General features: G+C 43.2%; 1 protein-coding gene across 9 annotated transcripts in view; it reads right to left on the minus strand.

The window, feature by feature from the left end:
* CFH (complement factor H) overlaps window positions 1-25,839 on the minus strand; it is a 1,589,177-nt gene that overhangs the window by 461,962 nt on the left and 1,101,376 nt on the right. The gene's annotated exons all lie outside the window — the stretch shown is intronic.

Here is a 25,839-nt window from a genome sequence, read left to right on the forward strand (position 1 = left end):
TCAATTGGATTTAGATCAGGGGAACATGCAGGATGGGCCAAAAGAGTGATGTTATTCTCCTGGAAGAAGTCCCTTGTCCTGCGGGCATTGTGTACTGTAGCGTTGTCCTGTTGAAAAACCCAGTCGTTACCACACAGACAAGGGCCCTCAGTCATGAGGAATGCTCTCTGCAACATCTGGACATAGCCAGCGGCCGTTTGACGCCCCTGCACTTCCTGAAGCTCCATTGTTCCACTGAAGGAAAAAGCACCCAAGACCATTATGGCGCCCCCTCCACTGTGGCGCGTAGAAAACATCTCAGGTGGGATCTGCTTGTAACCCATCAGGACCATCAAGGTTACATTTTTTCTCATCAGAGAATAAAACTTTCTTCCACCTTTGAATGTTTGGTGCTCTCTTGCAAAGTCCAAACGAGCAGTTCTGTGGCGTTCAAGGAGACGAGGTCTTTGAAGACATTTTTTTTTTTTTGAAGCCCTTCAGTCGTCTGAATGTTATGGGGCTTCAGTCAGCACCAGTAAGGGCATTATTTGGGTCGAGGATCGTCCAGTGTCTTGACGGACAGCCAACTGGATCCTCCGGCTCAGTGCTGATGAATTTTTTTTGGGTCTTCCACATGACTTTTTTGTTCCATAACCCTCAGGATCATTTAAGAAATTCCAAATGACTGTCTTACTGTGTCCCACCTCAGCAGCGATGGCGCGCTGTGAGAGACCCTGCTTATGCAGTTCAACAACCCGACCACGTTCAAAAAGGGAGAGTTTTTTTGCCTTTGCCAACACAACGTGTGACTACCTGACAGAAAATGACAATGAATCCACATCTTTGCACAGATTTGGCCTTTTAAAGGCATGTGGGCCTAAAATTTTGATCAGCTGAAAAACAGCCCGTTTCAGTTTAATCGTTATTTTCAATTAATTTAATGCTCAAAATGTGTTTTGTCTCACTCTCATTTCTTCTTGTTGCATGTTGAAGCTCTACTTGGAACCTTGTTAAGATCCAACAATGTAAAATATGATTTTTTGCTATTTTTCAAGTGGTCTTAAACTTTTAATCAGGACTGTATATATACACACTAGCTGAAGGGCCCAGCTTCGCTCGGGTATATTTAATCTATTTCATTTATTGTTTGTGTGTCATTAAAAGATATCAACACTATCCACTATAACAGTAACATCGAAAGCACCCTGCCCCCAAAACAGTGACCTTCACAGCACCCCACCCCTTAACACTGACCCCCCCAAAATGCCCCGTCCCTTAAAATTGGACCTCCACAGCAGCCCACCCCCTTAACTTTGACCTTTACAGCAGCCTTCCCCTTTAAAAGTGACTTTCACAGCATACCACCCCCTTGACAGTGACCTCCACAGGGGCCCGCCCCCTTAACAGTGGCCTTTAATAGATCGGCGGCGTGTCCTTTTGAACAGCTCACTCTAAGACAGCAGCACTATACTGTCTGAGTGTGAGCTGCAAGGAGACAGTCACCCTCCCTCCCACCTCTGCAGCTGACAGAAGTGGATTTTTACCTTCATTTTTTCAATCCCTGTCGGCTGAGCAGTGGAGGAGGGGTGGCCTAACCAGATCAGGGCGTGGCTTAGCGGGGCCTAGAAGTAGATTTTTAACTTAAATTTTTAAATCTCAGTCGGCTGAGTGGGAAGGGGTGTGGTGTAACTGGATTGGGGGCATGTCCTTTTGAACAGCTCACTCTAAGATAGCAGCATTGTGCTGTCTGAGTGGAAGTTGCAGGGAGAAAGTCATCCTCCCTCCCAGCCCTGCAGCTGACAGAAGTAGATTTTTACCTTCATTTTTTCAATCCACGTTGGCTCAGGAGTGGTAGGGGGAGTGGCCTTACCAGATAAGTGGCGTGGCTCAGCGGGGCCTGGGGGCGGGGTTTGAAGTCTTTTGAGGGTGGACACATTGTGGTAGGGGGCGTGTCTGGGTGCCTTCCTGCGAGAGTGATGCCCCTCTGAGCACTTACTGGCTCATTTGCATACCAAATAAACTGGATTTTCAAAGGATAAAAACATCTATTGCTTGAACAAAGGCACATCTTGAAATAAGGTACTAAGTGTACTAAGGCCATGGCTTTATTTCAATAGAAATTATCCTGGTGATAGACTTTCTTTAAAGCTCTCCTACAGCAGTGAAGAAAAATGGTTGGGTTGTTATGGAAACCTGGAATAAAACTGTATGTAGAGGCTGCAGGACCTATGAGCTTCTATTGGCTGATAAGGGTCATGTGACCAAGCTTTTAATGCATTTTCTAGGAATATCTCAGGAACAGTACATCCTAGAGAGCTGAGACCTGGTCTAAAACAAATTTTGTGATTGTAAATGCGACGGTACGGATTCCTTTAGCGGACATACACACATACACTCAGCTTTATATATTAGAATATATATATATATATATATATATATATATATATATATATGTATATGTATATACAGTTGCAAGAAAAAGTATGTGAACCCTTTGGAATTATATGGATTTCTGCACAAATTGGTCATAAAATGTGATCTGATATACAGTACATCTAAGTCACAATAATAGACAGTCACAGTCTGCTTAAACTAATAACACACAAAGAATTAAATGTTACCATATTTTTATTGAACACACCATGTAAACATTCACAGTGCAGGTGGAAAAAGTATGTGAACCCTTGGTTTTAATAACTGGTTGAACCTCCTTTGGGAGCAATAACTTCAACCAAACATTTCCTGTAGTTGCAGATCAGACGTGCACAACGGTCAGGAGTAATTATTGACCATTCCTCTTTACAGAACTGTTTCAGTTCAGCAATATTCTTGGGGTGTTCGGTGTGAATCGCTTTCTTGAGGTCATGCCACTGGGCATAGTACTAGGTTAGGGCAGTAGTGGCAGGGACACCTTCCCTACCACTCCCCCAGTATGCCATATCTGGCTGTGGCCCACCCGTTTGACTATATAGAGGTTTAGTTTTCTCATTAAATTTAGTTATTGTATCATGTATTAGGGTACGGCTGCTGGACTTTTTTCATGCCACAGCATCTCAATCGAGTTGAGGTCAGGACTCTGACTGGGCCACTCCAGAAGGCATATTTTCTTCTGTTTAAGCCATTATGTTGTTGATTTACTTCAATGCTTTGGATCGTTGTCCTGTTGCAACACCCATCTTCTGTTAAGCTTCAGCTGCTGGACAGATGGCCTTAAGTATTCCTGCAAAATGTCTTGATAAACTTGGAAATTCATTTTTCCTTCGATGATAGCACTTTGTCCAGGCCCTGACGCCGCAAAGCAGCCCCAAACCATGATGCCCCCACCACCATACTTTACAGTTGGGATGAGGTTTTGATGTTAGTGTGCTGTGCCTCTTTTTCTCCACACATAGTGTTGTGTGTTTCTTCAAAACAACTCAACTTTGGTTTCATCTGTCCACAGAATCTTTTGCCAGTACTGTTGTGGAACATCCAGGTGCTCTTGTGCAAACTGTAAACGTGCAGCAATGTTTTTTTTTGGACAGCAGTGGCTTCCTCTGTGGTATCCTCCCATGAAATCCATTCGTGTTTAGTGTTTTACGTATCGTAGATTCGCTTACAGGGATGTTAGCATATGTCAGAGACTTTTGTAAGTCTTTAGCTGTCTCTAGGATTCTTCTTCACCTCATTGAGCAGTCTGCGCTGTGCTCTTGCAGTCATCTTTACAGGACGGCCACTCCTAGGGAGAGTAGCAGCAGTGCTGAACTTTCTCCATTTATAGACAATTTGTCTTACCGTTGACTGATGAACAGCAAGGCTTTTGGAGATACTTTTATAACCCTTTTCAGCTTTATGCAAGTCAACAATTCTTAATCGTAGGTCTTCTGAGAGCTCTTTTGTGCGAGGCATCATTCACATCAGGCAATGCTTCTTGTGAAAAGCAAACCCAGAACTGGTGTGTGTTTTTTATAGGGCAGGGCAGCTGTAACCAACACCTCCAATCTCATCTCATTGATTGGACTCCAGTTGGCTGACACCTCACTCTAATTAGCTCTTAGAGATGCCATTAGTCTAGGGGTTCACATACTTTTTCCACCTGCACTGTGAATGTTTACATGGTGTGTTCAATAAAAACATGGCAACATTTAATTATTTGTGTGTTATTAGTTTAAGCAGACTGTGATTGTGTTTTGTTGTGATTTAGATGAAGATCAGATCACATTTTATGGCCAATTTGTGCAGAAATCCATATCATTCTAAAGGGTTCACATACTTTTTCTTGCAACTGTATATATATATATATACACATACTAGAACTAGGACCCGTCTTCGCACAGGTACATTTCATCTATTTCATTTCATGTTTCTGTGTGTCGTAAAAAGATATCAACAGTATCCCCCATAACAGTGACCTCCACAGTGCCCGCCCCTTTAACAGTGTTTTTGACAGTGCCCGCCCCTTTAACAGTGACCTCCACAGTGGCCGCCCCTTTAACAGTGACTTTCCCTTTAACAGTGACCTCTACAGTACCCGCCCCTTTAACAGAGACCTCCACAGTGCCTGCCCCTTTAACAATGATCTCCACAGTGCCCGTCACTTTAACAGTGTCCGCCCCTTTAACAGTGATCGCCACAGTACCCGCCCCTTTAACAGTGCCCATCCCTTTAACAGTGACCTCCACAGTACCCGCCCCTTTAACAGTGACTTTCACAGTGCCCGCCCCTTTAACAGTGACCTCCATATTTCCCGTCCCTTTAACAGTGTCCGCCCCTTTTACAGTGACCTCCACAATGCCCGCCTTTTTAATAGTGACCGCCTCTTGAATAGTGACCTCCACATAGCCAATCCATTTTACAGTGCCCGCCCCTTTAACAGTAACTGCATCTTTAACAGTGACCTGCACAGTGCCTGCCAATTTAACAGTGACCTCCAGGGCCTGCCCCTTTAAAATTGACTGCATCTTTAACATTGACCTCCACAGTGCCCATCAATTTTACAGTGACCGGACCTTTAACAGTGACCTCCACATTGCCCATTCCTTTAATAGTGACCCCCCCTTTAATTGTGACCTCTACAGTGCTCGCCCATTTAACAGTGACCGTCCCTTTGACAGTGACCTCCACAGTGCCAAACCCTTTAACAGTAACTGCATCTTTAAAAGTGACCTGCACAGTGCCTGCCCCTTTAACAGTGACCTCCACAGTGCCCGCCCCTTTAACAGTGCCCGCCCCTTTAACAGTGACCTCCACAATGGCCGGCATTTTTAACAGTGACCACCTCTTGAAAAGTGACCTCCACAGTGCCTACCCCTTTAACAGTGACCTCCATATTGCCCGTTCCTTTAACCACCTCAGCTCCCCTAGCTTAAACACCCTTAATGACCAGACCACTTTTTACAATTCTGCAATACACTACTTTCACGGTTTATTGCTCGGTCATACAACTTACCACCCAAATGAATTTTACCTCCTTTTCTTCTGACTAATAGAGCTTTCATTTGGTGGTTTTTCATTGCTGCTGAAATTTTTACTTTTTTTGTTATTAATCGAAATTTACCGAATTTTTTGCAAAAAAATGTCATTTTTCACTTTCAGTTGTAAAATTTTTCAAATAAAACTACATTTCTATATAAATTTTTCTCTAAATTTATTGTTCTACATGTCTTTGATAAAAAAAATACAATAAGTGTATATTTATTGGTTTGCGCAAAAGTTATAGCGTTTACAATCTATGGTACTAAAATGTGAATTTCCACATTTTGAAGCAGCTCTGACTTTCTGAGCACCTGTCATGTTTCCTGAGGTTCTACAATGGCCAGACAGTAAAAACACCCCACAAATGACCCCATTTCGGAAAGTAGACACCCTAAGGTATTCGCTGATGGGCATAGTGAGTTCATAGAAGTTTTTGTTTTTTGTCACAAGTTAGCGGAAAATTATGATTTTTCTTTTTTCTTTTTTTTCTTACAAAGTCTCATATTCCACTAACTTGTAACAAAAAATAAAAACTTCCACGAACTCACTATGCCCATTGTGAATTACCTTGGGGTGTCTTCTTTCCAAAATGGGGTCACTTGTGGGGTATTTATTCTGCCCTGGCATTTTAGGGGCCCTAATGCGTGAGAAGTAGTTTGAAATCCAAATGTGTAAAAAATGCCCAGTGAAATCCTAAAGGTGCTCTTTAGAATTTGGGCCCCTTTGCCCACCTAGGCTGAAAAAAAGTGTCACAAATGTGGTATCGCCGTACTCATGAGAAGTAGGGCAATGTGTTTTGGGGTGTCTTTTTACATATACCCATGCTGGGTGAGAGAAATATCTCTCTAAAAGACAACTTTTCCCATTTTTTTATACAAAGTTGTCATTTGACAGAGATATTTATCTCACTCAGCATGGGTATATGTAAAAAGACACCCCAAAACACATTGCCCTACTTCTCCTGAGTATGGCGATACCACATGTGTGACACTTTTTTGCAGCCTAGGTGGGCAAAGGGCCCAAATTCTAAAGAGCACCTTTAGGATTTCACAGGGCATTTTTAACACATTTGGATTTCAAACTACTTCTCACGCATTAGGGCCCCTAAAATGCCAGGGCAGTATAAGTACCCCACAAGTGACCCATTTTGGAAAGAAGGCACCCTAAGGTATTCTGTGAGGGGCATGGCGAGTTCCTAGAATTTTTTTTTTTTGGCACAACTTAGCGGAAAATTATGATTTTTATTATTTCTTTTTTTTCTTACAAAGTCTCATTCCACTAACTTGTGACAAAAAATAAAAACTTCCATGAACTCACTATGCCCATCACGAAATATCTTGGGGTGTCTTCTTTCCAAACTGGGGTCACTTGTGGGGTAGTTATACTGCCCTGGCATTTTAGGGGCCCTAATGCGTGAGAAGGAGTTTGAAATCCAAATGTGTAAAAAATGCCATGTGAAATCCTAAAGGTGCTCTTTAGGATTTGGGCCCATTTGCCCACCTAGGCTGCAAAAAAGTGTCACACATGTGGTATCGCCGTACTAAGGAGAAGTAGGGCAATGTGTTTTGGGGTGTCTTTTTACATATACCCATGCTGGGTGAGAGAAATATCTCTCTAAAAGACAACTTTTCCCATTTTTTTATACAAAGTTGTCATTTGACAGAGATATTTATCTCACCCAGCATGGGTATATGTAAAAAGACACCCCAAAAAACATTGCCCAACTTCTCCTGAGTACGGTGATACCACATGTGTGACACTTATTTGCAGCCTAGGTGCGCAAAGGGGCCCAAATTCCTTTTAGGAGGGCATTTTTAGACATTTGGATTCCAGACTTCTTCTCACGCTTTAGGGCCCCTAAAATGCCAGGGCAGTATAAAATACCCCACATGTGACCCCATTTTGGAAAGAAGACACCCCAAGGTATTCCATGAGGGGCATGGCAAGTTCATAGAAGATTTTTTTTTTTGGCACAAGTTAGCAGAAATTGATTAATTTTTTTTTTTTCTCAAAAAGTATCCCTTTTTGCTAACTTGGGACAAAAAGTTAAATCTTTCATGGACTCAATATGCCCCTCAGTGAATACCTTGGGGTGTCTTCTTTCCAAAATGGGGTCATTTGTGGGGTGTTTGTACTGCCCTGGCATTTGAGGGCATTAGGAGTTTCTGCTATTCTCCTTATATTTTGCATACGGGTAATGAGATTTTTTTTTTTTCGTTCAGCCTCTGGGCTGAAAGAAAAAATTAATGCCACAGATTTCTTTATTCGCACCGATCAATGTGGATGAAAAAATCTCTGCCAAAAAAAAAAAGGAGGGGAAAGGCGTCTGCCAGGACTTAGGAGCTCCGCCCAACATCCAAACCCACTCAGCCCATATGCCCTGGCAAACCCGATTTCTCCATTCACATCAATCGATGTGGATGAATAAATAATTGCCGGGATTTTTGCCGGGATACGTTTGCCGAGGCAAACGTATCTTTTTTACTGCAGAGGAGAAATCTCGTCTTGCAGCGCCGCATACACAGACTTTTGTGTAATCTGACAGCAGCGCAATGCTTCTGTCAGAATGCACATCATTGCTGCAGCTGGTTCATCAGTTGGTCCACCTAGAAGGTAAAAAAAAAAAAAACAGGCCGCAACGCAATAAATTTATTAACCCTTTCATGACCAAGGGTCATTAATGTCTCAGTGTCCAGGTCAAATTTTATAAAACTGACATGTGTCACTTTATGTGGTAATAACTTTGGAACACTTTTATTTATCCAAGCCATTCTGAGATTGTTTTCTCGTGACACATTGTACTTCATGATAGTCATAAATTTGAGTCAATATATTTCACCTTTATTTATGAAAAAATCCCAAATTTACCAAAAAGTTTGAAAAATTTGCAATTTTCAAAATTTCTATTTCTCTGCTTTTAAAACAGAAAGTGATACCTCGTAAAGTATTTATTACTTAAAATTTCCCATATGTCTACTTTATGTTGGCATCATTTTGGAAATGACATTTTATTTTTTGGGGATGTTACAAGGCTTAGAAGTTTAGAAGCAATTCTTAAAATTTTTACGAAAATTTCTAAAACCCACTTTTTAAGGACCAGTTCAGGTCTGAAGTCACTTTGTGGGGATTACATAGTGGATACCCCCATAAACAACCCCATTGTAGAAACTACACCCATCAAGTTACTCAAAACTGATTTTACAAACTTTGTTAACCCTTAGGTGTTCCACAAGAATTAAAGGAAAATGGAGAATAAATTTCAAAATTTCACTTTTTTGGCAGATTTTCATTTTTTTTAAATTTTTTTCTTTAACACATCGAGGCTTAACAGCCAAACAAAACTCAATATTTATTACCCTGATTCTGCGGTTTACAGAAACACCCCACATGTGATCGTAAACTGCTGTACGGGCACACGGCAGTGCGCAGAAGAAAAGGAACACCGTATGGTTTTTGGAAGGCAGATTTTGCTAGACTGGTTTTTAGATGCCATGTCCCATTTAAAGCCCCCCTGATGCACCCATCCAGTAGAAACTACCAAAAAGTGACCCTATTTTGGAAACTGGGGGATAAGGTGCCAGATTTATTGGTACTATTTTTGGGGGCATATGCCTTTTTGATTGCTTGGTGTTGCACTTTTTGTTATGTAAGGTGAAAAAAATAGCTTTTTGGCACTGTTTTTCTTTTTTATTTTTTACGGTGTTCATCTGAGAGGTTAGGTCATGTGCTATTTTTATCGAGCATGTTGTTACGGACGCGCCAATACCTAATATGTACACTTTATTTTATTTTATTTCACTTTAACACAATAATGGCATAATTGAAATAAAAAAATGATGTTTTAGTGTCTCCGTGTTCTGAGAGCTATAGTTTTTATATTTTTTGAGCGACTTTCTTATGTAGGGTCTCATCTTTTGCGGGATGAGGTGACGGTTTTATTGGTACCATTTTGTGGGACATACACCTTTTTGATCGCTCGGTGTTGCACTTTTTGTGGTGTAAGGTGACAAAAATGGCTTTTTTGACAGTTTTAATTTTTTATTTTTTATGGTGTATATCGTCCAGGGTCGATCATGTGATATATTTATAAAGACTGTCGTTATGGACGTGGTGATACCTAATATGTCTAGTTTTTTTTTTCTTTTTCATTTTTTATAGGAAAAGGCAATTTATTTTTTTATATTACATTTTTATTTATTTATTTATTTATTTTTACTTTTATTATTTTCACTTTTTTTTTATCAAGTCCCACTTGGATCTTGAAGATCCAGTGGGGCTGATGGCTGTACTATACTTTGCAATGCTTTTGCATTGCAAAGTACAATACTATCAAATGTCCTGTAGATGGCAACACCGGGCGCTTTTGCAAAGCGTCCGGTTGCCATGGCAACCATCGGGCGCTGCAATCACAGCGCAGCAGCCCCAATGGTTGAGAGAGGGAGCCCCATCCCTCTATTAACCCCATGGATGCCGCTACCGCATACAGCTGACACTCGCTGCTGATATCGGCGGCTCAGGAATGGAGCCGCCGACATCAAATAAAGCAGGGGGACCGCATCGGGGGCAGGAGGCACAGATAGGGGGCAGTGCTGTAAAGGGGGGCATGGCCAGTAGGAGGGGGCACATTTGGGGGTCTCATGCATAGGGGGGAGGAGGCGGACCGCATCAGGGGTACAGAAAATGGATGGGGGGGGCGGGGATCGCATCGGAGGACGGGCTCACAGGAGGGGTGGGGAGGTTGGAGGCGCACAGGAAGGGGGCAAAGATCGGGGGGGGCACAGATGGGGGGGCTTCATTACACATTACCTGATTTCAGGCTATAATCTGCAGAGCGCAGATCAGAGCCTGAAACCGGCATTTTAACACTGCCACAATCCGATTGGTTAGTCTGCACAGACTAACCAATCGGATCGATTGCCGGCAAGGGACCACTCTGATTGGTCCCTTGCCGGCATTACTGAACTGTATGCTGTCCGTGACAGCAGCAGTGCAGGGGCAGAAGCTTTAATCCAAGCGTTTTGCAGCGCTTGGATTAAAGAGCTGGCTTGACGTCTATACACGTGGTAGCTGCACGGGGTATGTGCAGCTATCACGTATATATACAGATTGCGGTTGGGAAGGGGTTAACATTAACTTTATATAACATTTGAAACAGAACGTTAACTTTTAAAAACTTTTTTGAACTTTTGGAACATTAACTATTTTGCTTACCTGTGATTTATTTTTTTAACTTTTATAGGACAAACCTCTCCTTCCCCATGGGACAATGTGCAAAGCGCAAATCGCTCAGAGATGTGGCAAAGTACATTATGCACTTTGTCCCAGATGAAAGGAGAGGTTTGCAGCAGCTGTGAGTGAAAGTGCCCTAAGAGCCCTGTGTGCCTGTCCTGTGTAACGCAATCCCTATGCTAAGTGTACCTGTGTGTGGTACTTCCGGAAACACTCCCCTAAGCATAGGGCAGGTTGGTCAGGGCAGTCAGAACAGAAATAGCGGGTGTCACGCCTTATTCCACTCCTGCCAAATAAGGGTGACACCAAGTCCCAGACTGTCTTCCCACTGCTTCCCAGGTAGTCAGGGCAACCGACTGGCTCCAGGGTCTGATCTTTACCCTCATAGACTCGAAATTTGTGCGTATAGCCTGTGGCCCTTTCACAGAGCTTATACAGTTTGACCCCATACCGGGCACGCTTGCTTGGGATGTATTGTTTGAAGCAAAGGCGCCCGGTAAAATGTATAAGGGACTCGACTATGCAGATGTTTTGCTCAGGGGTATACAAATCTGCAAATTTGATGCTAAAGTGGTCTATGAGGGGCCGAATTTTGTGGAGCCGGTCAAAAGCTGGGTGGCCTCTGGGACGAGAGGTGCTGTTGTCGCTAAAGTGCAGGAAACGCAGGATGGTCTCAAATCGTGTCCTGGACATGGCAGCAGAGAACATGGGCATGTGATGAATTGGGTTCGTGGACCAATATGACCGCAATTCATGCTTTTTTGTCAGGCCCATGTTGAGGAGAAGGCCCAGAAAAGTTTTAAATTCGGAAACTTGGACGGGTTTCCACCGGAAAAACTGGGCATAAAAGCTTCCCGGGTTGGCGGCTATAAATTGAGTGGCATACCGATTTGTTTCTGACACGACTAAGTCCAAGAGCTCTGCAGTCAAGAACAGCTCAAAAAACCCCAGTGCCGATCCGATCTGAGCTGTCTCAACCTGATCTCCAGACTGGGCGGTGAAAGGGGGAACTACTAGTGCGACTGAAGTTGGGGGCTGCCAATCAGGGTTTGCCAGCACCTCAGGGACTCTAGAGGCTCTACGGGCCTGTCTGTGCGGTGGCTGCGACTGGGAAACTACTGCACGTGCCACCGTACCAGCTTCAACTGCCCTTCTGGTGCTCGCTACTTCACCATGTTGTACGGCAGGGCTGGTACTAGGTCCAGGATGGGCTGCGCTGCTGGTGTATGCCTCACCACGTAATCCGACAGCGCCAGCCCCACTCTGCTGCCCTTGAAGCGGATCCTGCACAACCTGTGGTCTAGCAACACGGGGCCGGGTATGCCTGGTGGTATCAGGGACCTCAACCTCCTCGTCCGAACTTTGGGTCAGACTGCCTTCTACAGGTTCGTATTCTGACCCGCTGGATTCGTCAGATGAGGGTTCCCATTCCTCATCCGACTGGGTCAGAAGCCTGTAGGCCTCTTCAGAAGAATACCCCTTCCTTGCCATTTGGTCAACTAAATTTAGGGGGTTGAAACTCAAAGATGGTGGCTCACCTCAGGCGGGGTTCTGGATAAGGTGCTACTAGCCCAAAGTAGAGGAACACCCCTCCTCTAATGGCGTATGTGAAGAAAAATCAAGATTAGGGCGAGCACTCAACACTTGGACCAATAGAATAAAGATAAAACATTTATTAAATCACAATTTTAAACACGTGTACATTTCAATAAAATAAGGAGATAAAATACATAATAACAAAAGCCACATATAGGGATAAAAAGAATCGTGACGGTCACTATTTGGGAAACTTGATGAGTGCTATATAAAATCTAGCACTAATAATAGGGCAACTGATAATGGTCAGCCAGATCGATTGGATGCAACCATGGGCCTATGTCCCATGCGCAGATGGATTAGTCAATTCCTAGTGCTGGCTTATGTTCGCGGCTCCAATAATAATAACGTAGTGGAGCGGCTGGATCCAACAGTTGCTCCTAATGTGTGAACACAAGTAACAATGTCCTTCAATAGCAGTAGTAGGTAGTGCTGGCTTGTGTATGTAGTTCAAACAATTGCTCCTAATGTGTGAACACAAATAACAATGTCCTTCAATCACGGTAGTAGGTAGTGCTAGCTTTTGTATGAGGCTCCAATAGTAGTGACGCAGTGGAGCAGCTCAATCCAGCAGTCGCTACTGATGTATGGACACAAATGACAATGTCCTTCAATAGCGATAATTCAGTATAGTAGCCGTACACATTCTATAGTATGCTGGGTCGCATACAAACTACAGCGCCAATATTCCTACCTTCCTCTTTTATCGATAGCGAGGCCGTCTCTGTGGACGTGTGCGGTGGATACGCTGCAGGTGGATAGTCCCGGCGTCTGGATAGTAACTGCTAAGGTTCGCTGTCTCCAGATCTCGCGGGATTACGGAAGCAGTAAGTGTCCTGGACAGCCCAAAGCGCTGTTTGGCAGATTCTGTCCTTGGCGTCCTAGAAATCCATATTCTCCGATTTAGATTATATTTGCATGGCCATGCATAGAGTGCGGAGGTCTTTCTGTGACAGGTGTGCGGCCCAGACGCGTTTCGGGAACTCCTTCCCTTCGTCAGTGGTACTGCAACACCTGTCTTACTCCGCCTTTTATATCCACAGCTTGCCTGAAATCCTGGATCATTAGATTGACTACAGCTGAAGTGAATCACCTGCGTTTTTCCTGCGTTTTTAGTGCGGTTTTTTATACACATATGCGTTTTTTCTTGCTATACGTTGCTCTTAATATTCTACATGTCCTACAGAGGTCCAATTTGTAGTTACATATTGCTTGAAAAAAATATACTCATTATATTGTATAAATAGCACAAAATGGTATCATTATACTGCAACAACAACATAAATAGACACCATTGCTAAAATCTAGCTTGTGCACTGTCCTATATAATACAAAACACAAATAAAACCACAGATATAAAATATATATATATATACATTTGAAATCTAATATGTTTACCAAATATATATATACGTTTAAAATCGAATATGGTTACCAAATATAGGAAAATATGTAATCTATGTTTTGGATAATGTGAATGGTGCGATATCTCAATGAAAGACAATTATCAAACATTACATAAAACATCTTTAAAAATGTAAAAATATAAAAATATAAAAATATAAAAAAGGTTGAGAGAGAGGTCTGCAAGCCCATTTTTAAAAAACGCTCATTCAGGTAGATATCAGATGTTCAGATGTTAGTGGTTGGGCTGTATCTCATTGGCTAGATGTGTATGAGACTGGGGGCCCACAACTGAGTCTGCGACACAGTGTCGATAAACGGCCTGACTGGGTCGCAAGAGTCAGAATGGGGGCACCCAGTCTACAAGAATCCAAAAATCTCCAAATCAGCATTCAAACCCACTGGCAGCAGAGATCCAAACTGGTATATATGTTTGGATTCTATCCTAGACATTTGTTTGATGTAATCTCCCCCACGCCAGTGTTTGTCTACCCTCTCCAGTGCCGTGAAAACCAAGCCGGAGGGATCTTTATTGTGTATATCTTTGTAGTGTTTTGATAGACAATGTTTATCATACCCTTTCCTTATGTTGGCTATATGTTCAGCCAGCCTGGTTTTCAAGGGACGTTTCGTTCTCCCTATATACTGTCTCCTGCAAGGGCACTGGATGAGGTAGATAACTCCTGGCGTGTTGCAAGTAAGGCAATCCTTGATCTCCCACATAAATTTATTTTGTGATGAGGAGATATTAATGGTTTTTCTAGGTGTGGGGTTGACCTTGCACGCCATACACTTCCCACACTTGAAAAAAACTTTTAAATTCATCCAGGAGCCCAAAATTGTATTCTCCTTTTTCATTATTTTAGATGTTTTTATTGATGGGGCTATTTTTAGGCCTAGATTAGGTGCCTTGGTAAATATTAATGCCGGGGTAGTTGATAATAGATGTCCTATCTTTTTGTCACTTAACAAATGATGCCAGTGGGTTTTAATGATTTTCTGTAATCGTTTGTGGCTATTATTAAATGGGAGAATGATTTTATTATTAATAGCCTCGTTATCTTGTGATTCCTCAGTCCTGTCCATCTTATTCATGAAAAAGGTACTTCTATCCAATTTTCTAGTTTTTTCTAGGGCTAAATTAATCACCCTTTCGGGATATTGTCTCTCCATGAATTGATCTTTCATTTTAATCGCTTCTACCTCAAAATCATCATCCTGTGTGCAGTTTCTTTTTATTCTGCGAAACTGGCCATATGGCACATTTAACAGCCAGGTCGGCAGATGACAGCTCGAAAACTGTATGAAGCTGTTTTTTGCGGTAGGTTTCGAGAATGTATTGCATATATATCTTTGTTCTGCTGATTTTATTTTCAGATCCAAAAATTCTGTCTCCTCTGCAATACTTGCGGTGAATCTCAAATTAAATTGGTTTTGATTAATTTCTTGCAGGAAAGAATCTAATTCCTCTCTACTTTTATTCCAAATAAAAATGACATCATCTATAAATCTCCGCCATAGGACCAGATCCACCCCCAGCCTGGGCTTGATGGTATTATATTCCCATTCTGTCATGACAGAATTCGGGTTTGGGTACCAAACATGCGTGATTTTTCTCACGCGAGTGCAAAACGCATTACAATGTTTTGCACTCGCGCGGAAAAATCGCGGGTGTTCGCGCAACGCACCCGCACATTTTCCCGCAACGCCCGTGTGAAAGAGGCCTAATACTCTTATAGATCTGACTGTAATCAGTTCTGATCACTTACAGATACTATAAAAGTACCAATGCTGATTAGCGATACGGTAATCAGCGAATTAGTGACTGCGGTGCGGTGGGCTGGGCGCTAACTGACGCTAACTACCTAACAAAGGGGCCTAAACTAATCTAAACCTAACAGTCAATACTAGTGTCTCTGTTTACACTGATCACTTTTTTCCCAACTAGTGATTGACAGGGGTGAGCAAGGGGTTAATTGGGGTGATGGGGGGTGATCTGGGGCTAAGTGTAGTGTTTGGTGTGTACTCACAGTGATGTGTGCTCCTCTGCTGGGACCAACCGACGAAAAGGACCAGCAGAGGAGCACAGAAGCCATTTAACACCTTATATTTATAAATATAAGGTGTTAAATGGCTTCTGATTCGATTTTTTAAAAGTCACCAACCTGCCAGCGACGATCATTGGCTGGCAGGCTGGTGACGAACTTCTGATGCAACAATTCCCGGCCTGCACTGCGCATGCGCAGGCCGGCTCTGCCCGAAATCTCGCGTCTCACGAGAGGACGCGCCGGCGTGTCCAGGAGGAATTACAGGGCCGCCGCCAGGACGCAATCTTGCATGCGGCGGTCCTGAGGAGGTTAATAGTGACGGCCCCTTTGACAGTGACCTCCACAGTGCCCGCCCCTTTAACAGTAACTGCATTTTTAACAGTGACCTGCACAGTGCCTGCCCCTTTAACAGTGACTTCCACAGTGCCCGCCCCTTTAACAGTGACCTCCACACTGCCTGCCCCTTTAACAGTGATGTCCACAGTGCCCGTCCCTTTAACAGTGACCTCCACATTGCCCGTCTCTTTAATAGTGACCTCCACAGTTTCCGCCCCTTTATCATTGACCTTTACAGTGCCCACCCCTTTAACATTGACCACCCCTTTAACAGTGACCTTCATGGTGGCTGCCCCTTTAACAGTGACCTTCACAGTGCCCGCCCCTTTAACAGTGACCGACATTTCTCATCTCTTTAACAGTGTCCGCCCCATTAACAGTGACTTTCACAATGCCCGCCTTTTTAACAGTGACCGCCTCTTGAACAGTGACTTCCACAGTGCCCTCCTTTTTAACAGTCACCTCCACAGTGCCTGCCCCTTTAACAGTGACCGCCCATTTAACAGTGACATCCACAGTGCCTGCCCATTTAATAGTGACCTCCACAGTGTCCGCCCCTTTAACATTGACCTCCAAATTGCCCGTCCCTTTAATACTGGCCGCCCTTTAACAGTGATGTTCACAGTGCCTGCCCCTTTAACAGTGACCTTCACAGTGCCCTCCTTTTTAACAGCGACCTCTACAGTGCCCGCCCCTTTAACAGTGACCGCCCATTTAAAAGTGACATCCACAGTGCCTGCCCCTTTAATAGTGACCTCCACAGTGTCCGCCCATTTAACATTGACCTCCACATTTCCCATCCCTTTAATAGTGGCCGCCCTTTAACAGTGATCCTCACAGTGCCTGCCCCTTTAACAGTGACTTCCACAGTATCTGCCCATTTAACAGTTACCTCCACAGTGCCTGCCCCTTTAACATTGACCACCCTTTTAACAGTGACCTCCATAGTGGCCGCCCCTTTAACAGTGACCTCCACAGTACCCGCCCCTTTAACAGTGACCTCCACAGTCCCCGCCCCTTTATCATTGAACTCCACAGCGCCCATCCGTTTAATAGTGGCCTCTGCCCCCTATGCATGTAGCAGTGTAGTTGTGCCATCATACGTCATATGACTGAATATTTAAGGACTTGTGAACTGCTAAAACCTGTGATCAGTTGTTATGGCAACCTGGAGTAGGACCTGTAAGCTTCTATTGGCTAAAAGGGACATGGTTTGATTTGACATGTTTACCTTGTGGATCAATAGGCGTCGGTGTTGTTTCTGGTACTGGCCACACCCTTAACCTCCAGGTGTTGCTATTGTGGTCTTTTAACTTTCCCTATTTATAGTTGTTTCTCCCACAATGCTTTGTGGTTTATAGCTTCAGTTGGACCTGTGAATATCTGGTGTTTAGATCTCGGCTGCGTTTCTTGTGCTGCCATAGCTTCTTTAAAGTTAAGTGTTACCTTTCCCTTTGTATTTTGGCTTTTCTCTGTTTTGTATTTCTTTGTTGTTTTGTATTAGGCCTTAGGGAGACTCCCGTTCATCCTTCCTTTAGGAGGAACAGGATGTTTCAGTCCTGTCATTAGTACCAGGGTCCTTTGGGGTTAGATAGGACTTTAGGTATTCCTGTGTATGAACTCACCTACCTCTGGGGTCTGTTCATACTGGTAGTCAGTCAGGGCTTTGATTAGGGTTTTCACTAGGAGGTGTCCATCTTCATTCCCTAAGTTTTCAGGCCTTATTTCCTTTTTCCTTTGGTGTGGAGTTTCCGTCCCACATTAGAGCGTGACACATACTACTTAGTTGTGGTATTTGTGGTGTTGTTCTCTATTTTTGCCATATGAAAGACTAGTCTTTGCCAGGTGTCCATAAAATTTTTCTTATTATCATGGAAATGTGGTACAGTTCCACGCCTTCTCTAAAATTGAATTCTGTTGTATGATATTTGTACTTCTGTTTTTCAAAAGATTGTTTCAAATTAACTGATTTTCTAAATGATTGACATTTATCCCATCACATACCCCATTCCTTTACACCATGGACTTTTAGGTAGGCAGATTGGAACAGTGGCACAGTTTGCTCTTGCTGTACTGTCTAGTCCAGCCTCCATTGTCATCTCAGAGAGGGTTTTCAGCACCGCAGGTGGCAACGAAAACTTGTCCTTCGCCAGTGTACAAAACATCACATTTGTCAAAATGAAAAAGACATGGATCCTTAAAGGGGTTCTGCAGTTTTTTTAAACTGATGATCTATCCTCCGGATAGATAATCAGCATCTGATCGGCGGAGGTCCGGCACCCAGAACTCCTGCCGATCAGCTGTTTGAGAAGGCAACGCCGCCGCGGCCTTCTCGCTGTTTACAGCAGGCTCAGTGACGTCACGGCTAATATCAATTGCCTGGGCGGGGCTAAGCTCCATTCAAGTGAACAGCGCCGCTGCCTTCTCAAACAGCTGATCGACAAGGGTCCCGGGTGTTGGACCCCCCGCCGATCAGATACTGATGATCTATCCAGAGGATAGATCATCAGTTTAAAAAGACTGCAGAACCCCTTTAAGGATTTTCACACACCTTCGGTTGATGCCGATAAGTAGACCTGCTATTGCTGATGGTGGCTATTTATTGCCAGCCCCATCCTGCCACTGCCTCTGTTTGCTTACCTACCATCATGTTCTATACTGTATGGATGCTGATGCTGCCACCACCGCGGCAGGTGCTATTCCCCCTACTGTCATTACCATTTCCCTTTTCACTGCTACTACTACTACTACTACTACTACTACTACTACCCCTAAACAGCTGCATGCATCTAAATGCATCTACTGCCTTGTCTGTTCCATGCTGTGCTGTTACTTCTGCCTCTACTATTTATTACCACATGCCACTATTATCTCTACACACCTTAGACCTTATCTTACCTTTCCCACATCTGCACTGTACTATGCTGCTCCCAAAAATAAGGGAAATTGTTTTATGGCTTGTTTATAACAAGCTACAATTTATTCTAACAATTAACACTTCTGTATGTATAAATACAAGAAGGCATCTTTCCCGATAAGGCATCATTTTTGGATGCTTGGTCCCAGAAAAGCCCACTGTTCCCATAACACAGTGTGTGTGTGTTTAAACATCATCTGCCCCCAATAAGGGATAATTTTTGGAACGACTGTAATATGGAAAAAGCTTTACAATGCAGTGTGTTTTATATGTCCAAGAACAAAGAGAAAGGTTGATTCCAGCTTCAGCATATAAAAAGTTTTCTTTATTCGGCTTGTAATAAAATCCAACAAAGATGTCACATGGAGAGACACAAGATTGTGACGCGTTTCGGGCTGTGGTATTGAGCCCTTCTTCAAGACAATACAAAGGTGTACTAAAAATACAAACTTTATATACCACACAAATGGATAACTCCTCCTACTTAGTTAATTGGAGACTGTGTCCCAGACCCAGGTGCTCCTGGATTAGTGGATCCTCCCTGGAGCATGTGGGTGGGGACGCAGTGCTTCACAGTATTAACCGCTCAGAGACCACATATAAACATATAAACATATTGATGCACTACATATATTGCAGAGTTAAATCATGTTTCTTGTTCAGACCTTTTGGTATGCAAGTATCTAGAATGAACATCCAAAATGTTTCCCTACTTAGAAGCTTCTGTTTGCGATCGCCCCCCCTGGAGCGGTTGTGATCCTTGATAGTGAGCTTTATAAGAATCAGATACTGGATATGCTGAAAGACTCCAATACCTATCTCTCATTGGATTATAATCCTCTCCTCCCTTGTCAGAAAACCCTGAAAACTATTTTGGATAAGGGTCATTCCTTGGGCATTCTGTCCAAGAGAGAAGTTGAGTTTATGTATGTAGAACATGCTATTACACCTATATTTCATGCGCTCCCCAAAATCCATAAACCAGGTTTTCCTCCCCCACTACGTCCAATTGTGGCAGGCATAGGCTCATACTCCGAAAATTTATCGGAGTGGGCCGACTCCCTGCTACAATCTCTTGTGCCATTAATACCAGGATATTTGAGAGATACCAGCACTGTTTTGGTTAATTTTCTCTCTTTTGAATGGCATGAAAACTATACATGGGTGACAGCAGACATCTCCTCATTATATACTAACATCCCCCATGAATCCGCTATTGTTGCTCTGAAATGGTTTCTGGAATGTTATAGCAATTATACTTTAGAACTGCAGGAATTTTTATGTTTGGTTCTGGATTTTTTGATGAGACATAATTATTTTATGTTCAACAGAAAATACTATCTACAGCAATCAGGAATCCCTATGGGAGCTAAATACTCACCGTCAATAGCAAATATATATATGGCGTGGTGGGAAAATAACTTCCTCTTTTCTGACAACAATCCCTATAGAGAAGATTTCAAATGGTTTGGTCGTTATATCGACGATATGCTGTGGGTGTGGCAGGGGGACGCAGAGAGGATAGCTGACTGTATAGAATATCTCAACAATTGCACTGCATCAATAAAATTCACTTTTTCCAGCGATCCAGAGAGAATTGTTTTTCTGGATTTATGCCTGGAAGGCGTCAAAGATACCAGCAGGGTGGTCACATACACCCATAGAAAATCTACAGCTGGTAATACCATTCTCTCTGCCTCCTCCTGCCATCCACCACACGTCATAAAAAATATCCCTAAGGGAGAAATGATTAGGGCAAAGAGAAATTGCTCCACCCCAGAGCTCTTTGAAAAAGAAGCAAAAAACATTGCAGCCAGACTTAAAGTGAGGGGTTACACCCAAACTAATATTGAGAGAGGAATTAATTTTGCCAGATCTAAAGATAGAGAAACCCTTATTTTTCCAAAAAATCATAAAAATAAGAACATAGATAATGAGAATAAAAATTCTGAGCGGGACATTAATGATAAGGGACATGAAAATAAAAATAAGAATAAAAATAAAAATAAAAACAAGAATAGTAATAAAAATATCATGACTAAGGACACCACTATTAAAAAAGAAGAACCCATCACCTTTATCACTAACTATAGTAGAGACTATTTTAAGGTTTGCAAAATTATACGTAAACATCTCCATATTTTGAACTATAATGAAGAATGGAAAAATGTAGTTTCAACAGGGATTAGATGTGTAGCAAAAAAAGCCCCCACAGTAGGGCAAAAAATCAGCCCCAGTCTATATAGGGAAAATTTCCCCAAAACGACTAGCTGGCCCAAAACAAACGGTAATTACAAATGCGGCAGCAATAAATGTATATGCTGTCGACATATGCTTATTTCAAAAGAGGTCACATCTGTGGCCAATAATAAACAACACGTGCTTAAGCAATATATAAATTGTAAAACAGATCATGTAGTTTATGTTATAACATGCAAAATATGTAACCTTCAATACGTGGGCTGTACCACTAATGAACTTAAGGTGCGTATCAGAAAACACCTGAGTGATGTCCCCCATTTTATGTCCCGTAATGTCTCAGCGGCTACCAGACATTTTGCCACTGTTCACAAAGGTGATGTTTCTGCGTTTTCTGTACAGGGAGTGGAAGTGGTTTCCACACCTGTCAGGGGGGGCGATCGCAAACAGAAGCTTCTAAGTAGGGAAACATTTTGGATGTTCATTCTAGATACTTGCATACCAAAGGGTCTGAACAAGAAACATGATTTAACTCTGCAATATATGTAGTGCATCAATATGTTTATATGTTTATATGTGGTCTCTGAGCGGTTAATACTGTGAAGCACTGCGTCCCCACCCACATGCTCCAGGGAGGATCCACTAATCCAGGAGCACCTGGGTCTGGGACACAGTCTCCAATTAACTAAGTAGGAGGAGTTATCCATTTGTGTGGTATATAAAGTTTGTATTTTTAGTACACCTTTGTATTGTCTTGAAGAAGGGCTCAATACCACAGCCCGAAACGCGTCACAATCTTGTGTCTCTCCATGTGACATCTTTGTTGGATTTTATTACAAGCCGAATAAAGAAAACTTTTTATATGCTGAAGCTGGAATCAACCTTTCTCTTTGTTCTTGGACTTATCAAGTGTGGCTAGGTTCAAGCCACTTTCCTTTTCCGTGCTTCAGGCAGGTGACCAGAGGTGAGAGCTGCTAAAATCCTTTCCTTTATCATACACAGTGTGTTTTATATGTTTACACATAGCTATACACTGTGTGACATAGCAAGGGGTTTTGTTTGGGAAGGCAGGTATTTTCCTCCCAACATGGGCGGCTGGGCGGATTTTCAGCCAGGCGAGATCAAATACCGGACCGGAGTTTAAGTGCCGATCCGGGTTTTGGCAGCACCTGGCTGTCCTTTAAATAGGCAGCTGGGCTCACACGGCCGTTTTTTTTTTTTCCGTTTTGCGGGCCGTTTTTTGCGGTCCGTATACGGAACCATTGATTTCAATGGTTCCGCAAAAAAAACGGAATGTACTCCGTATGCATTCCGTTTCCGTATTTCCGTTTTTCCGTTCTAACATAGAACATGTCCTATATTTGGCCGCAAATCACGTTCCGTGGCTCCATTAAAGTCTATGGGTCCGCAAAAAAACGGAATGCATACTGAAGTGCATCCGTATGTCTTCCGTATCCGTTCCGTTTTTTGCGGATCCATCTATTGAAAATGTTATGCCCAGCCCAATTTTTTCTATGAAATTACTGTATACTGTATTTGCCATACGGAAAAACGGAACGGACAAACGGAACGGAAACGGAAACACAACGGAAACAAAAAACGGAACAACGGATCCGTGAAAAACGGATCGCAAAACACTGAAAAAGCCATACGGTCGTGTGCAATAGGCCTAAGACTGTAATGAGTCGTTTTTCTTTTGCCTTTTTTGTGTGAATAAACACTGACATTTTGATTTAAGAACTTGTTTTGCCTCTGTACTGCGTCCGCTTACCCTGCCTACCAGAGCAAATCCTCACAACCGGTAAATTAGTGTGACTTTCACATTAATTGCTATTGCCATCATTGTGTTAAAGATGAAGGTGGTTGAGAAAGAACAAAAGTAAAAAATTAAAATTAAAAAAAATGATGTGTCCTAGGAGACCTGTGTCATATACCAGTTGTTAAAATCAATTCAGACACATAACATTTTTTGAAAGATTCGACCAGTCGGACACGAAACTAATTTAAGTAGTTCGCTCATCTCTATATCGAATACTTTGGGAAAATTGTGATATATGACATCCATCGATTCACCAAGGTCCAGTCTAGACCTTTACCTCTGCCTAGAAACTGATCATCAGATTAGTTTCATAAAATGAATCTCTCATAAAATCGGTGCTGATAGAGAATTATACACTTTGGTGGTCATTTATTAAACAGAAATACCGTATATACTCGAGTATAAGACGAGTTTTTTGGCACATATTTTTGTGCTCAAAAAGCCCCCTCGTCTTATACTCGAGTCTAGGTCTGTATTATGGCAACTTACATTGTCATAATACAGACCATGACATGTTGGGGGCCGGAGAAGCTGTTACTTACCTTTACAGCTGCTCCGGTCAGCTCCCAGTACATCCGCGCGGCACCTCTGTTAAGCTCCCAGTGTAAATCTCGCGAGACACGCGGGCCGCAAGATTTACACTGGGAGCAGACCGCGAGATTTACACCGGCAGTAAGTACCTGCCCCTGCACAGCCTCCCCTCCCCCTGGACAGCCCCCCCTCCCCCTGGACAGCCCCCCCTCCCTGGCCAAGTATAAAGTAGGGAGGGGGGGAACAAAAAAAAAAAACCTGATAAATATAAAAAAAAATGCCCAGTTGATTTGGAGTCTGACTCCCTGTATTTAATGCAGAGTGTGTGTGTATATAATGCACACACTCTGCATTAAATACAGGGAGTCAGAGTCAGACTCCCATCAATCTGAGTCACCCTCTTGCAGAGTGTGTACACTCTGCATTATAGCTGCATTTCCCACCCTAGTCTTATACTCGAGTCAATAATTTTTCCCATTTTTTGGGGGTAAAATTAGGGGCCTCGGCTTATATTCGGGTCGGCTTATACTCGAGTATATACGGTATGCCTAAATTACACATAATATTGCTGCAGATAGCGGCACAAAGATTCAACGACGAATAGCTCACACCAAGATTCTCACCCAGTCTATATATACACTGCTCAAAAAAATAAAGGGAACACAAAAATAACACATCCTAGATCTGAGTTCATTAAATATTCTTCTGAAATACTTTGTTCTTTACATAGTTGAATGTGCTGACAACAAAATCACACAAAAATTAAAAAATGGAAATCAAATTTTTCAACCCATGGAGGTCTGGGAAAACACACTACACACTACAGGCTGATCCAACTTTGATGTAATGTCCTTAAACAAGTCAAAATGAGGCTCAGTAGGGTGTGTGGCCTCCACGTGCCTGTATGACCTCCCTACAACGCCTGTGCATGCTCCTGATGAGGTGGCGGACAGTCTCCTGAGGGATCTCCTCCCAGACCTGGACTAAAGCATCTGCCAACTCCTGGACAGTCTGTGGTGCAACGTGACGTTGGTGGATAGAGTGAGACATGAAGTCCCAAATGTGCTCAATTGGATTCAGGTCTGGGAAACGGGCGGGCCAGTCCATAGCATCAATGCCTTCGTCTTGCAGGAACTGCTGACACACTCCAGCCACATGAGGTCTAGCATTGTCTTGCATTAGGAGGAACCCAGGGCCAACCGCACCAGCATATGGTCTCACAAGGGGTCTGAGGATCTCATCTTGGTAACTAATGGCAGTCAGGCTACCTCTGGCGAGCACATGGAGGGCTGTGCGGCCCTCCAAAGAAATGCCACCCCACACCATTATTGACCCAGTGCCAAACCGGTCATGCTGGAGGATGTTGCAGGCAGCAGAACATTCTCCACGGCGTCTCCAGACTCTGTCATGTCTGTCACATGTGCTCAGTGTGAACCTGCTTTCATCTGTGAAGAGCACAGGGCGCCAGTGGCGAATTTGCCAATCTTGGTGTTCTCTGGCAAATGCCAAACGTCCTGCACGGTGTTGGGCTGTAAGCACAACCCCCACCTGTGGACGTCGGGTCCTCATATCACCCTCATGGAGTCTGTTTCTGATCGTTTGAGCAGACACATGCACATTTGTGGCCTGCTGGAGGTCATTTTGCAGGGCTCTGGCAGTGCTCCTCCTGTTCCTCCTTGCACAAAGGCGGTCCTGCTGCTGGGTTGTTGCCCTCCTACGGCCTCCTCCACATCTCCTGATGTACTGGCCTGTCTCCTGGTAGCGCCTCCATGCTCTGGACACTACGCTGACAGGCACAGCAAACCTTTTTGCCACAGCTCGCATTGATGTGCCATCCTGGATAAGCTGCACTACCTGAGCCACTTGTGTGGGTTGTAGACTCCGTCTCATGCTACCACTAGAGTGAAAGCACCGCCAGCATTCAAAAGTGACCAAAACATCAGCCAGGAAGCATAGGAACTGAGAAGAGGTCTGTGGTCACCACCTGCAGAACCACTCCTTTATTGGGGGTGTCTTGCTAATTGCCTATAATTTCCACCTGTTGTCTATCCCATTTGTACAACAGCATGTGAAATTTATTGTCACTCAGTGTTGCTTCCTAAGTGGACAGTTTGATTTCACAGAAGTGTGATTGACTTAGAGTTACATTGTGTTGTTTAAGTGTTCCCTTTATTTTTTTGAGCAGTGTACATCATGGTTTTCATCTATATTGTGGTGAGTGCTTTCCTCTCCCATGACAAATTTAACCATCAGAAAACAGTTAGGACTAGTTGAGTGTACAGCACTTACACCTAGAGCTTTCTATTCAGCAGTGACTTCCCCTTCTC

The sequence above is a fragment of the Bufo bufo genome, chromosome 9 (assembly GCF_905171765.1).
Source record: "Bufo bufo chromosome 9, aBufBuf1.1, whole genome shotgun sequence".
NCBI lineage: Eukaryota > Metazoa > Chordata > Amphibia > Anura > Bufonidae > Bufo > Bufo bufo.